The sequence below is a fragment of the Sinocyclocheilus grahami genome, unplaced genomic scaffold (assembly GCF_001515645.1).
Source record: "Sinocyclocheilus grahami isolate Dianchi unplaced genomic scaffold, SAMN03320097.WGS_v1.1 scaffold287.1, whole genome shotgun sequence".
NCBI lineage: Eukaryota > Metazoa > Chordata > Actinopteri > Cypriniformes > Cyprinidae > Sinocyclocheilus > Sinocyclocheilus grahami.
In genome coordinates this window covers 1,024,673-1,034,896 of record NW_015505466.1, presented here as the reverse complement: position 1 = coordinate 1,034,896, position 10,224 = coordinate 1,024,673, and the positions used below count along the sequence as shown (strand labels likewise).

The following is a 10,224-nucleotide window of genomic DNA, read 5'->3' as shown; positions in this document are numbered from 1 at the left end:
ATTATTCTTATAGATTGAAGCGTGCATTAACCAGGATAACGAGTATGCAACATGCTCCGAGTTGCTTCAGAAAACAAAAAAATAGAGCAACAACAAAAGCATGTTGCTGGAAATGAGTTTATTGAAAATGCAAACTGCTTGTCTGCCAGCAGGAGGCGCTGTGAGAGCGGTGGAACTAACGGTTTCTCCAGTAATGGTTGTAAACATGAACGATACTTTATCAGATAAAAATGCCATCTAAACTATTCTGAAGACAATCGGTTCCCTTCAGAGATAGCCTACATTCATATAAAATACCCGCGACGCGTTTTGATTTTGAAACGTGTCAAAAAAGTCAAACGCCACAAATAAATCAATGTATGGGAAACACTGGTAATGTATATCGAAATATCGGAAATGTGTTTAAAAATCATATCACCGTTATTGAAAAAAATTATATCGCGATACATATTGATATTGAATTATTGTCCAGCCCTAGCTTGAAATGACAAAGCGGCCGTTGTGAAGAGCTTGGACTATGCCAGAAATAGAACGGGGAATCCGTTTGCTCATCCGTTTCCAGATGAGGCTTGCATAGCCTGAGTATGTAAAAGAGACTCGTGCAGAAATCAAAAGAATTGAGTGCAACCGCACTCACAGAAAGTTATAGATGCATACTGCGGTAGAAAAAAAAATAGATAATATATGATTTAGGTAAGTGAAATTTTAGGACGTTTCCCCTGAATATCAACACTACTGCAACGAGGCAAGTGACTGTTATTATGAATGGGTTACTGAATCATTTGCTCATTTAATGAACCCATTCATAAAGACAGTCACTTGCCTGTTTCCGAATGAATCAGCCGTTTGAACGAATCAATTGAATGACTAAATGACTCACTTATTTAAACAGTCATTTGCCGCCACCTACTTGTGGTTTGGTTTTCACATTTAAAAGTACCTTGCATTTTCCCAACATTTCTTATTTGTATTTTTTTTAAATATTTAAAACATTAATCTTATAAAATTATTCGTGTATCTGCAATTTTGTGGTGTAATAAATCACTTTGACACCTCAGCTTCATGAAACAGTCTGTGTAAATACATCCAAAGACTATAGAATATCCCTTAAAGGGACTTTAATACATCTAATGCCACTTCAGATGCAGCTTCTGTTTCCTCTGCAGTGTAAAGATGGCGTTTGTTGATACCAATTTCATTTGAACAACTCCACAGTTTCTTATTATTCTAACTTAATTAATTGACACAATGTAAGAATTTAATGTGAAAGATGATGCATCCATTTAATAAGAATAAAAAATGTTGCATTGAAAAAAACAACAACTATAGATTGTTTGTATATGCTGTCAACTGTAGTTCTTAGAAATTGACAAAAATCAGTATCAGCAGGTACAAAAAAAAAAAAACGGAAATTGGAATCGGCCAAAACAATTGCAATCAGTGCATCTCATATTGTAAGTCTTTTAATTACTAATTATTGTACACTCTCATGTTCAGTACCATTACCCTGCACCCTGAACTGATATCTAGTAAAAAGCATTATAAACAGCGGACCATTAGACCAATAATGAATGTTTATAAGATGACAGGACAGTTTATAAGATGACTGTTTTTACAGGACAGTGAAGTTGTCAGGTCAGCCAGGCACAGCTGGTCCCAGTCAGGATAATTCCAGGTTTTTTGTGTATTTTTATTTATTATTGTGGTAAGGATAGTTAGTAAGGATAGTGTGGTAAAGGAATTCCCTGTTATGTATATGTATTTGTGCATACATAGTTTTATTAAATTACTTTCATTAAATTAATTGAATGATTCAGCCTCCATAGGCAGCACACTGTTCAGCAGAGGGCCACCATCCAAACTGAGATGACCAGGATTTGCAACTACATTATTTTTATTTAATATTGACATAAAGAAACATTACATTATTTGATGGTAATTATTTTGGTTTGTAATTGAATTTTTTGCCAACAGATCATTTCCTGGGGTTTTCAGCAAAGGACGGGGTAAAAAGCGAATGCTGTCAGTGCCCCCTAGCAAACCCACAAAAATATTGCCTGTTAACTTTTATCTGCTTCCTCACCAATACGAGCGAACACCTATGGAGAGTGAGCAACTGGTACATATGCAAGCTGGGTTGGGGCGAAAGACAATGCAAATGGATGAAAATGCAACTTATGATGAAGTAAGTATGCATGATGTTTCTCTTGCATCTTTTAAAATTCTCTTTTGCTAATGTAACAGAGCTTAATTCATTAGTAACTCTGTATAGCTGGAACATGGGTGCTGAGGTGCTCTTTAGCACATTACTGTAATGAAACCCTATAAGCTGTTTGTACCAGTGTTGCACTTGTAACTGTTGGGCATTTAATTTTTACTCAGTGTTATTTACATTGTAAGGTATGTGCCCAACTGAAGCTGTTCCCAAAATTTCAGGAAGTAAAGGGGGTTTGGTTTGTCTATAAATCTTCAGGTAATCATCAGGAACAGAGTGATACATTGCAATGAAAAAAAAAATTCACATCAAATACATTTCTGAATTTTCACATAATCACTAATAACATATTCCATATTTTGTGTAAGTAAATACCTTTGTGCAAAGCTTAAAACATGAATCCTGGCATAACAAAATACAAGGAATGATCTAATAATGAAAAAAAAAATTCACATCAAATACATTTCTGAATTTTCACATAATCACTAATAAAATAATTCCATATTTTGTGTAAGTAAATACCTCTGTGCAAAGCTTAAAACATGAATCCTGGCATAACAAAATACAAGGAATGATCTAATAAAATCCAATACCGCGTTGTGTTTTTTAGTATTTTGTGTAATTTTTTAATTAATTAATTATTATTATTTTTTTTTAATTTAAGGAGGATGGGGCTCCCGGAAGCTCAACCTTATTCCACCCGATGAGAGTGGGTACAGTGCCAAGCATTTGAAGGCAGCAACACAAGGTTTTAAAGGAGTGCTTTACATAGCTCCTCTTCAAATGGAACTTGAAACCACTGCTCTGCCACCTGAATCTGAAAGCTTTAATGACATGCCAAAAGAGAAATGCCAGAAATGTGGAATCACTTATCCATTAGTCATCCTGACTGCACACATAAAGTCCTGTGTGACAACTGATGAAGCTGAACAGACCAATCAAGTAAGATATATTAAAATAATTAATTTAATTTAAATACATAATTTGGAAGTTTAATAAGGTATGATAAATATTTTTTTAAACAGTTTTTTTAGAGCTGCTTTTGGAAACCGCAAATTATTTAAATAATTCTGATAACACATTGCATTTCTCTGTGTTTTTGTTTCTTGCATATGCAGGTTAAAGGGAAAATTCTGTCTTCTAGTCTTTCATGTGTCATTCATAATCTGTATAACTTTAAAACACAAAAAATAATTCAATAAATAATTGGAAGATATTTTTTTTTCACATCTAATGATTAGTCTTCAGAATATCTTGTTGTCCCATCCATGGTAAAGAAACTCATACATGGTTGAAACAACATGAAAGAAAAGTTATATTATATTGTTTTTGTTTGTTTCCTCTAGGCAACTTGCCCCATCTGTCAAAATGAAATGCCTCTTGATGTGATAGAGATTCACTCAAGTTTTTGCACAGGTGACAGGTGAGGAAAATAATTGTTTTTTTGAAAGCGCACAACATATTTCCAGTCAATTCAGTGATTTGAATTTTTTGTTGTTTTTTGTACTTTCATTATGTGTGCTGTTAGGATTGCCGCAGGTCTTCTTCACTATACAATTGTGAATTGAATATTGTGTTTTATGTTAAAATTATGAATGTTCAATTCATTTAGAAATTGAGGTCATCCATTTATAAAGGACTTTTGTTCCTTCATTGCACACAAGTGTGGTAATGAAGTTTGTGTATTATATTTAAGCACGCAACCTCTGGAATTCAATGCGTCTATGGAGGAACCATCTACATCTGGATTTTCCATGCCTGTGACACATATGATCATTCAAATGCAGCTGAAGCCACAAGCATGAGTTATGGTATGCATTTCTTTTTTTTTGGAACTGATAAGCATAATACATTTCTGAGATGTAAAACTGAAATAGAATACACAATTAGCTTTAGCTGAACTGTTGCTTTTGTGTTTTTTTTGCAGATTGGAAAACTGAACCAGATAAAAATAAAGCAGCATCCTTATACACAAAGGAAATAATTTGCCAACATGAGATGAGAAAGCCCCTCTTGATGACCATGGATTTGAGGATGGACAAGGAAGATCAAGACAGAGAACTTTTTGCATTCTACAAATAAAACGGCATAGAATGGGCAAGCCCTGTGAAGTGCAGACTCCAAGGTGGTATTAAACAAGTAAATACATTTATTTAGTGGCATTCGTAGTTAGGTTTTAATGGCCATGTCTCTCTCTCTCTCTCTTTTTTTTTTTTTGGACTGTTGCTGTGAATTGCTGTTACATTCAGGGGATGCTGCCATTGGTGAGGGAGTAACCAGACATTTCTTGTCTACTGTTATATAGAGGCTTCAGCATGGATTTAATTTTAACATGGGTATGTCAGCTATTTTATTATGGAACATTGACTATAGTATTTTGTTTAATCTTTGAATCCAAAATATAACTTTTAGCCCATTATTTTAAAACAGGAAATACTGCAAGGACCTGTCTCTGACGGTGAACCAGGTCATCTTGTTCCATCGTCATCTCAATTTCTCGTAGAGAGTGATCTGTTCCTTGTTTTTTTTTTTTATAAAATTCTTATATTGGGAAATATTACAATTTAAAATAATGTTTTTTAATATACTTTAAAATATAATTTATTTCTGTGATCAAAGCTGAATTTTCTCCAGCCATTACTCCAGTCTTCAGTGTCACATGATCCTTCAGAAATCATTCTAATATGCTGATTTGATACTCTGTTATTATCAGTGTTGGAAATGGTTGTGCTGCTTAATATTTTCTTGGAATCTCTGATAATTTTTTTCTGGATTCATTAAGGAACTAAAAAGATTTGGAATGACATGAGGGCGAGTAAATTATGACAATTTTCATTTTTGGCTGAAGTATCCCTTTAAAGGAGGAGACATGTTGTGTTCTGTTCTCAAAGGGTGATTATCCCACCCATCTCGGAAAAGATTTAGATCATCTTGTAGCCTTGGTAGGAATGTGTAGTGGCAACAGAAGAGATGTGTTTGGTCTGCAGTATGAAGGTAGTTGGCTTCCTCAAGATAGTGTAGTACATAGTACACACACTGGTCACGGCAGTCCACACATCTCTCCACAGTCGTTCTATTCTACAACATAAAGCATCACAAGATAATTCCTAAGCAATAAGTTGGTTCAAACAAGCATTTGGAGAATAAAGCATAAGGTTACATAGAAGATATGTCTGCTACACAATACTTTCTTTACATACCTTTGATTGTGGACACTTTTTCCTGAAATGAAACTGCTTCTCCCTGTGCCACGAACTGTGAACATTAAACGTGCAATGTCCACGTTCTCGACTGAATGGTCTCCTCTGACCCTGTAATGACCATAAAGTTGGTCAAGACAATGTTTTAATACTTAACATAATGCTCATTTATAAAGCATAATATAATGTTCCTGGTGAAGAACATTAATAAAAATTAAGTGGAGGCTACAAAAAAATATTTTTTATAAAATTCTCATATTGTGAAACATTACAATTTAAAATAATGTTTTTTAATATACTTTAAAATATAATTTATTTCTGTGATCAAAGCTGAATTTTCTCCAGCCATTACTCCAGTCTTCAGTGTCACATGATCCTTCAGAAATCATTCTAATATGCTGATTTGATACTCTGTTATTATCAGTGTTGGAAATGGTTGTGCTGCTTAATATTTTCTTGGAATCTCTGATAATTTTTTTCTGGATTCATTAAGGAACTAAAAAGATTTGGAATGACATGAGGGCGAGTAAATTATGACAATTTTCATTTTTGGCTGAAGTATCCCTTTAAAGGATCGCAATCACTTTGGGAACACAAATTATGATAATTTTTGGATGTAATCCGAGAGCTCTCTGACCTTCCGTAGACAGCAAGGGTACTACTACGGCGAAGGCACAGAAATGTAGTAAGGACATTGTTAAAATGGTCCATGGACTATTTTAACGATGTCCTTACTATGTTTTTGTGCCTTGACTGTGGTAGGACCCTTGCTGTCTATGAAGAGTCAGAGAGCTTTCAGATTTCATCAACAATATTTTAATTTGTGTTCCGAAGATGAGCAAAGGTCTTACATGTTTGAAACGACATGAGTGCGAGTAAATAACAACAGTTTTTATTTTTGGGTGAAAACAAACGCGTGTACTTTTATCTTTATTACTCCATACCTTTATTACTCCACAGACTCTTGGAAGAAGGTCAGCGCAGTCAATGCTGAATTGTTTGTGGCAGGGCCAAGGTACATTATCTGTAGAATTAGAAATAGCGTTGTTAGTTCTATTTATCTGGTACATTAACAATTCCAATGTTGCGTTATACTGTACAACAAAAACAAAATCACCTTTCGTGAAGAGCCATCCACCCCTCCAAACAAGACAATGTTATACCTGAAACCAAAGGCATTAGATTAGTGTTCTCAATTCTGGCCCTCGAGATCCACTCTATAGCAGAGTTTACCTCCAATTGACTCACCTACCTATTATTTTCTAGTAATACTAGTGAAGACCTTGATTAGCTTGTTCACATGTGTTTGACTAGGGTTGGAGCTTAACTTTGCAGGAAAATAGACCTCAAGGGCCAGAGTTTGAGAACCGCTACATCATACATTTCAAGCATATTGATAAGATACTCATGACCAATGATTGCTTTTGGTCGTCCACTATTTCCTTGTTCAAATTGTGCGGTCACAACCTGTGTCTCGTTTCTTTGCCTCGCTAAAGTAATAGCATGATGCAGACCAGTTAAGCCTTCCCATATGTCCACAGGAATGATGACCTGGGGGGATACAGCACTCAGGAAAACCAACTCCTGAGCACAGATAAATTCTAAGAAGTCCACATCCACAGGCATCCGTGAAAGGGCGTGCTCCAAACGTGACCGAAGTCTCCCCCATATATGCTCTAGAAGTATTTGTACCTGTAAAAATAAAGACAGCAGTTAGCTTAGGAAAAGGAGTGCATAAATGACAAGACCAAAATGGTTAATGCTCATGAGGGACTTCTTTTGCAAATCTGACACTTGGTAGCTCATTGTTGTAAGTTATTACAAATATGCACATTTACTCACACACACAACAAAAAAATAAAACAAAAGTGTTATACGTTTTTACACCATTAGCCTTTTTGTGCTGTTTGTTTAAACTTCATTTACATAAGTTTTTGACAGTTAAGCTTAACATACCCTTAAAAATGAACCATGGTTTTACAAGTTAAAAAAAATATACTTAACTATGGTAACCACAAATTAACCATGTCATAAAATAGTTTTTAACAGGACTGACTTTGTATTTAACGTGAATTAGTCAAAACATTTTAAGTAACTAATTATAACTATTTCATTGTACAACAAAGAGAGCAAAGAATCATCATCAATGAACATTATCATTGACTTCAGTCTAGCCAGAGTTCAAGCACTCTCAAAAACTCGAATTATAATCACTGAAGCCGTTTACACTGTGAAATGAATCTCTTACATTGTATGCACATCTGTACTTTGTTGTTTATGATGAGAGAATTCGCCCGAGCGCAGCGAGCGTGCGCGTTTCAGCAAAGACTCATCTGAACGCCTCTGATTGATAATTTCATTCGTAAGAACAACAGAATCGTGTGTGATTGGTTATAATGCACATAACTGTAAAAACGCGTCTGTCTCTGGCTCAGCGCCATCCAGCAAACGCAGATTTGAATTTAGCAGACTTGCAGCACTGAATGTTCTAATCACACTGGTGTGATCGTATATTAAATATAAAAACTATTATTTGGCTATTTCTTTTTTTGTCTTTGGGAAGCTGCATTCAAAATCCACTTGGCTCAAAAATCTGAGGGGGCACGGCTGAAATCGCGTTCCGGGAGGAGCGGTATTTCGGCTGGGTCCCCCTCTGGCCTGGTTCCCCGAGTACGTGCCCAGTAGGCCCATGCGTTAATCCGTCTCTGAAGATATGACGCTTACACCTGGTCTAGACTGGACGCGAGAGGTGCGAAGTGCCGCAACAGAAAACAGTAGAACCCGTCGATTATAATCAGTGATAGTGTCTACACTAAATACAAAAATTTCCAACAGTAAACGGATTCCCCGTTCTATTTCTGGCATAGTCCAAGCTCTTCACAACTGCCGCTTTGTCATTTCAAGCTGTTGCGGCACGGCGCGGCGCAGTCGCGTCTAGTATAGACACGGTGGCATGCTACTCACTTTTACACCAAATATACTTTAAAACAAACACCAGAGACCGCTTAAACAAATGTTTCACATGCTGGGAACGCTAGCATAATATCTAAATATAAACCATAAATGCTTAAAAATCACTTACCTCTGGGCGATTGACCTTCTGAGCCGCACGCTCGCGCCAGAAAACTACTGCAGCTCTAATTGGCCAAAATGCTTTGTTCCACTTTTCGGAGATCATCTACTCTTCCCTTTGAATGATCTCTGACCTACTTTCTGTACGATCTGAATTTCTGCATTTTGAATTTTAGAAAATTGAATTTGATGTTCCGAATTTCTTCTTCATCTTGAAAACTTGAAGCTGTAATTTTAAAAACTGGATATTTGCAGTCTAAGAATTCAGAACAAAAAAAATCTGTCGTTTGAAAATACATGTCTATAAAACTCTGCCTTAAAAAAATCATTTGTGTTAAATTTCAAATGTTAAATATTCAAGTAAAAAAAAAAAATTCAAATTTAAAATCAAAATCAAATTCAAAACGATTTTATATCCCACATAATATACAGTTTTGTTAAATAACACTTGTCAATAATTCAAATTGAACACAATTCAAATTCAAATTGTTTTGTCATAATATTAGCTCCATATAATGGTGAGTTAAAAAAAATCTAACAAAATAAAACACACATTTTAGGAAAATCAAAATCAATTTATGAAGTTAGCTTATGTGATGTTCTCTCAAATATTTCAGTTGTATTGAAAAGTCAACATTCAAGATGACTTTGAGAAACGAGTGAATGCAACTAGTGAAAGATAACTGCAGACATGGTGGAAATGGGTGAAAAGTCTATTAAGACTCTTTTTCTTTTCTTCTTCTTCTGTTGTTATGGTGCTCATTAGCAACATATTAATGCACTGCTGCCTCTCACTGCTTTATTAATGTCATTAGTTCCTTTGTGGCTACTTGAATATTTTAAGTAAGTTTCACTCAAAACAGTAAGTAAATTGTTTTATTTGCTTTAAAAGTAGCTGTAACTCAATAAAACCTAGTAAGTATAACAACTAAGTAACGATAACTAATTAAATCTAAGTAAGGTAAACTATTGGATTTTACAGTGTAACATAGCATTTATTAGAGGGCTCCAGGAATGGCACACATTTGACATTTGTAGGCCAAAACCCGGAAATGATTTAGCATTTTAGCACTTCTGGTTCCATCTTCACATGGTTTTTGAATGGGTTTTTGGTTTAATGCCTGAAAAAAAGGTCTGTGGTTAACACAATTGATTCTGGTAATATATATTCTTAAGTTTTCTTAAAGTTGTCTTTTTTCAGCCCCATTAAATATAACTCCAGTCACAAATTATTTAGCATGCTGTATCAAAATTGTGTCATATGCATTAAAACTGTTAATTAATGCAATTTGTATTCATAACAGCATTGCTTTAAATGAAGGTTGTATCTTATGTTATCATATCACATACAGCCAAGGCACATTGTCAAAGATAAGATGAATCATTAATCTTGAAAGGAATTACCATGACAGATAGCAGCAGGGTTACTAAAGGGCATGACTAATAGAAAAAGGAAAGAGAATCCTTTTTGAACACTTTTTTTCTGTTCAAGGTTCTTGCTACAGTAATAGCACTGATGTTTTTGTGCCTGCATTATATTTGGATTAGTGTCTTGCTTAAGCAGAAAACAGCGTCAAGCTAAATCCTTTTCCTAGAAGCTAACTTCACCGGTTGCACTGGTGTAATGACACACATAGAGCAGGCCATGGAATGATAATCACGGCTTATTATATGAGCTGTTGGAAATACCTGACATCAGCTTATAGCCTGCGTAACCTAAACAGAACTGTCAATCTG

At 35.1% G+C, this 10,224-nt stretch overlaps 1 long non-coding RNA gene and 1 pseudogene across 1 annotated transcript; one reads left to right on the top strand and one right to left on the bottom strand.

The window, feature by feature from the left end:
* Nucleotides 1-3,986: 3,986 nt before the first annotated feature.
* Nucleotides 3,987-4,668, top strand: LOC107600614 (uncharacterized). The gene is made up of 4 exons (XR_001610820.1): nt 3,987-4,026; nt 4,143-4,340; nt 4,465-4,551; nt 4,646-4,668. It is a non-coding gene; the product is annotated as an uncharacterized lncRNA (long non-coding RNA).
* A 15-nt stretch (nt 4,669-4,683) lies between these two features.
* On the bottom strand, nt 4,684-7,122 carry LOC107600603 (uncharacterized; annotated as a pseudogene).
* Nucleotides 7,123-10,224: the final 3,102 nt, after the last annotated feature.